Raw genomic sequence first — 6,000 nt, 5'->3', positions numbered from 1 at the left:
AGTAAGAAAATTGCCTCAAGGCTTCATTTGGGACGGTTTTTTTACTGCTTCTTAAAGATGCTTTCAAATATAAAAATTTTAATTTTTGTACTAAAAATCCGCTTTATGAAACAATAAAAAGCAGTCTGAAACGAAGCCTAAGTCATTTATATTAGTGGGGTTCATATGCTTATTATGATGAAAAAATTTATGATAAGATATAATTATATATTTTATAAGGGATGAGATTAATTTTATTATGCATCTTGTCTATTAAATTAACTATATTTTAAAAAGATAATATATGAGATGTTAAAAATATGCATAATATAAAAATATATATATTCTATTGTAGGCAGCTGTCAACGCCACCGATTCAAACTTCAAAAGATGAGAAACTTCTTTTGGCTCGACATTGAAACGGCACTGATGAAGAAGCCGAAGACGACCACATTGAAAATATAAACTTGTCAAACATTAGGATCATCACCAAGTCGTCATTCTTCCGGGAATCATCAAAGATAAAGGCTTCGTGAGCCATAATCCATTTGACAAATTCTAGAAAGAGGCACATTTTTCTCTGCCTATTGTAAATCAGGTGATTAAATGATTCGCCCAGCCATGTGTCTTTTGTCCTCATCTTTCTTGGCCATACTGCGGCTCTAATCACACTTTATTGTGTGTCACATGGCATGTTAGGGTTCTGACATCTCAAATAATAATTTGATGATTGAAATTTTAAAATAAAAAAGATAAGTCTTATTGATGTATAATCAAAAAAATTATCTTGATCATATGCGAATCTCAATACAAATATAAATAAAAAAAATTCTTAAATTAAATTTGAGATCATCTGAATTTTGATTTCAGCGAACTTATAATCAAATTGAATGACCAGAAGAGATGAAGCCAATGATATCAAAATCGGCCCAATCTGAACTCAAATGGGCCCAAATCAAAGACACGAAACACATTTAGAATGTTCAAAATATGAATTGAATGACCAAATGATATCCAAAGACGACGTGTTTATAGTTGAATAGAATGGCTTGATGTGACGAATCAAACGAGCCCAAGATTGTAAAATTATGACATCATTAAGACACTCAAATGTTTGATAAACAATCCATGATTGAGTGAGTAGATATCGGTCGTCTATTGAAATACTCTTAACATGTCCTTGATTTTTCGCTATTTATTAGTCATCATACTATCAAAAATTTATAAATAGACATCTTATTCTTCGCTGAAAAAGGAGAGCATGCAAGAGAAAGAAGAGGTGAGATGAAGAAAAATCTGGGAGCTCTCTTGCCATCAGATTCCTCCTCGAACACCGCCCAGCTACCGACCGTCGTTGGACTTCCGCCCTGCCGCCAACCATTGACGGATTTCCTCCCAAACATTGATCATCGTCATACTTCCAACTGGTCATTGACCATCGTTGGACTTCTTACTGACAAATGTTGAACTTTCACTTTAACACCATAGGACTACTGCCCGACCCTCATCACAAATATTCACACAAAGTTCAACCCACTTTCTGGACTATTGCAATTTGATCGCCCTCAAATTTAGGGATGTGTTAGTCTTTGAATATGTTAAAACAATAACGTAATCATTTTGACTGGGCGCAGCCCAGTGGTTTTTTTTTTTTCATTTTTAAGATTTTTCAAGTAAAAAATATGGTGTTGTGTGTTGGATATCCGTGTAACACTAGACAAAAAATTCACTTAATTTACCATTGTGAATATTCTAGCCTGCAACAGTTTGGTGTTGTCTCTATGAATACAACCCACTATTATAAGCACAACTGAATCATTTTCAATGGTCAATAGACATAGCAATAGCAATACTGGAGCCTCCTTCTCTAACTCACACCAATCAGTCCATGAATCAGGGATGCCAAGTATCTACTTTTTTTCTTTAAGAGTGGAAGAAATCCTGTTGAGGAAGGGACATCAAAGCTATCCCTGAAAGATCGTATCCACAAAATGGAAATATTTCATAATGAAATCTTGCGACTTCTACGAGGCACTCGCCAATCAATACTAATACAATAAGAGGAGATTCATCTCCCTCATGATCCACTACTAACTGAGGATGTTTAATCTAAACATCCTAAAGTAGTGACCCCTCTCCCTCAATCAAAGATTCATCTCCTGTCACATCAAGAAATTGACCTTATTGATGTAGTGAGTCTACCCATCCCTCTAGCATAGGATGGTCGACACATGTTCGTCTGTACGAACCTGGAAGGGTCGGGACGAACCGTCGGGACGAACCGAACAGAGAGCATCGTCCAGGGACGAAATAATTGGAATTAATTTTCGTCTGTAAGATCTGTGTCTAGAGGAGTTCGTCCCGGGACGATCTGGGCATCGTCCTGGATGATCCTACTTGATAAGTATCGGATTTGAGATATTTTGGATTCATTTGGAGGAGAGAGAAAGAGAAGGCAGGAGAGAGAAAGAGAAGGAAAGTAAGGAAAAAAGCTTGGTTTTGGAGCCCGCGGAGCGCTTTTCGTCCGACGACGCAGTTGGAAGATTTGTTTGTCTCGCAGTAAGGACTCCGAATCCTATTTCTGATTTCGAAGACTTTGAGTTTTGATAATTCTGTGCTCAGATTTGTGTTTATGTTACCGAAAAACGTGCATAATTTTGTATTGACGAAAATTTTACCGCACAACTTTTGATATGTTTCTGATATGATCTGTCTGAACGTTTTGAGTATTTTCTGTAAAGTTTCTACCGGTTATTTTGAGTTATGTACGATTTTTATCGCATATAAAATTATTTAGATGTTGAAAAATGTTGCTTCAGTACAGTAAAAGTTTTATAATATTGTTGTGGATATTCTGTGACAATTTGGTAAATTTCTGAATCTGTGATTTCTGTGTATATTCTGTGTACTGCCGTTATGCCGTCGATTTCTCGTACGACTTCTGATTTTCCGAATTGATGATTTGAATGATTGAATATGCATACGAATGTGAATATATGATTGAATTATTGTTATTGTTACTGAAAGACAAGTGAAGACTGGTTGAATTGTTGGTTGGAGATTGACTTGACATGTACAGGATGGTGGGCCGACGGGCTTTCCTTTAAAAAGCGTTTGGCGATATCCTCTATTGATCATTGATATAACGATTGGGAGTCATAAGGAGATTATTATGCCGACGGGCACAGAGTGACGTGATAGAAGACGAGAGCCGGTGAAAGCCAGAGAAAGGCAGAGAGAGGAAACAAGAAAAATGATTTTATTCATATTATGAATAGTATTACAAAGTTGTATTTATAGGAACAATACATGCCAAGAAAGTACACTGTAACCGGTTTGTTTTAATAGGTGAACCGGTTCCTTAACAGATGTGACGAATCAAACGAGCCCAAGATTGTAAAATTATGACATCATTAAGACACTCAAATATTTGATAAACAGTCCATGATTGAGTGAGTAGATATATGTTGATTATTGAAACACTGCTAACATGCCCTTGAATTTCTCCCTATTTACTAGTCATGCTACTCCAAAAAAAATTGTAAATAGACATCTTATTATTTATTGAAAAAGGAGAGCATGCAAGAGAAAGAAGAGATGAGATGAAGAGAAATCTTGAAGCTCTCTTGCCACTAGACTCCTCCTCGACCACCACCCTACTGCCGACCATCCTTGGTCTTCTGTCCTGCCATCGACCATCGTCGGATTTCCGCCTAACCATTGATCAACGTCGTACCATCACCGGACTTCTTCGTGAAAACTGTTGGACTTCCGCTCTAGCACTATCAAACTTTTGTCTGACTGTCATCACAAATATTCACACAAAGTTCAGCTAACTTCCAATATTATTATAATTTGATCGTCCTCAAATTTAGGGATAGGTCAATCTTTGCAATAAGTTCAAACAATTGTGTAATCATTTAGACTAGGCATAGCCCCGTGATTTTTTTCCCTTCTTAGGATTTTCCATGTGAAAAAAATTTGTGTAGTGTGTTGGATATCTGCATAACACTGGATGAAAAATTCTCTTACTTTACCACTGTGAATATTTTAGCCCATAATAGTTTGGCGCTATTTGTGGGCATACAATCCCACTATTATAAACACAACTAAATAGTTTTTAATGATCAATAGGCATAGCAATCGCAACATTGGAGGCTCGTGCTCTAACACACACCAATCCAGGAATTGGTCCATGAATCAATGATGCCAAGTATCTGAGTTTTTTCTTTCCCAAAGGAAGAAATCCTGTTGAGGAAGGGACATCTGGGCTGTCCCTGGAAGATCGTATCCACAAGATGGAAAAATCTCATAATGAAATATTGCGACTTCTGCAAGGTACTCACCAATCAACACTAATACAACAAAAGGGGATTTATCTCCCTCGGGATCCACCACTAGCTAGGGATGTCTAATCTAAACATCTTCAAGCAGTGCCCCCTCTCCCTCAATCAAAGATTCATCCCCTATCACATCAAGAAATTGATGTTATTGATATAGTGAGTTTTACACATCCCTCTAGCACAGGACGGTTGACACGTATTCCTCTAGCTGCTATCAAAGGATTGGCTCAACCTCACATTGATGAAAACCTGCACAATGTTCTACGAGATAAATTGTGATGACTACTCTTGGAAGAGTTCCTTTTAAGAGGTGGAAGACAATCCTTCCATCATTAGGGCTTTCAAGAGTTATCTCCCATAATTGAAGCCATCCTTAAAAATCCCGTTTCTTCATGATTCAAATTGCTAAGAATAGAATCTTACGATGGATCGTCCGACCCTTACAAGCAAATCGATTATTATAAAACCACTATACATATCCAACGAGCCTCTGATGCACTTCTTTGAAAGTACCATGTCTAAATTCAATAAAGAGCTACATGTAGGTGCTTAGACTCAATGAACATAATTTGAAAGTACCATGTCTAAATATAATAAAAAATTGCCTCTTTTTTTAGATTCTTTGAAGAGCTTATAACAAAGGGTTATCTAATAAAAGAAGATTTTTTAGGTTGTAAGAAACCTAGAGAAAAATAGGGTAATATTCTTCTTCTCCTCTTCTTCTAGTTCTTCTTCATGTTGTAAAACTCTTACAATGTTTACTTTTTAAACATGGTGTTATATATAGATTTACTTCTCTAAGGTGATTATGCAATCATATTATGACTCTTTATTTATCTTCTATTGCTTTTAAAGCTGTGCATACACATGACTTGAATCCGAGATCTCTTAGTTGATAGCCTAAGCTCGCAACCAACATACCAAAATGAGTTGTGTAACCAATTACTATTCTAACAAATTCAAATATATTTCTTAACTATTAATATGTAAATATCTTAATATTTATTATATGTATTTCATAGTATCTATCTTAATCTCATATATTTTTTTCATAAATATATTATAATTATTGTGTTAAAATTTTAAGCTTATTGTGACAAAAAATTTAATCAGACAATTCAAGCATAAAAACTTTTAATTGTCATCGTTCACATAGACCATCATGCATGTCACTGGTTGATAGAAGACACAAGTCCCCAACCATACATTCAGCAATGTGATGCGGGGAAAAAACGGCTTATTCAAAATAGAAGCATATTTGAGTCTATAAAATTGATTATAAAGTTATTATGTGGATTGTAATTTTTTGAAAGGTGTTATAAAAAATTGTTTTATAACACAGATTTTTTTTTTAAATCAGCAAAAAATATTAGCCAAATGAAATTGTAATTATGATTTAAAAAATAGCCAAGTGCTCATTTCTTCTATAAGGCTTTGATCGAGTTGATTTTTTTATTGTTTTTAAAAATAGTTTTTAAATATAATTTTTTTTAATTAATATAGACAATCCAATGGAATGTTCTAAATTTTGGTTATATTTTTGTCAGCTGCCACTCTTAATAGTTATAGATAAAGATGTCACTCTTAATATATAACAATAGATAAACCCGCACTCTCGAAATGAGAAAGACCCATATTTAAAATTTAAGAGAGTTAAGAGGCTATAAGAATCCCGAAG

Source organism: Dendrobium catenatum, unplaced genomic scaffold, assembly GCF_001605985.2.
Source record: "Dendrobium catenatum unplaced genomic scaffold, ASM160598v2 fragScaff_scaffold_113, whole genome shotgun sequence".
Taxonomy (NCBI): Eukaryota; Viridiplantae; Streptophyta; class Magnoliopsida; order Asparagales; family Orchidaceae; genus Dendrobium; species Dendrobium catenatum.
Note: the sequence above shows the minus strand (reverse complement) of the source record.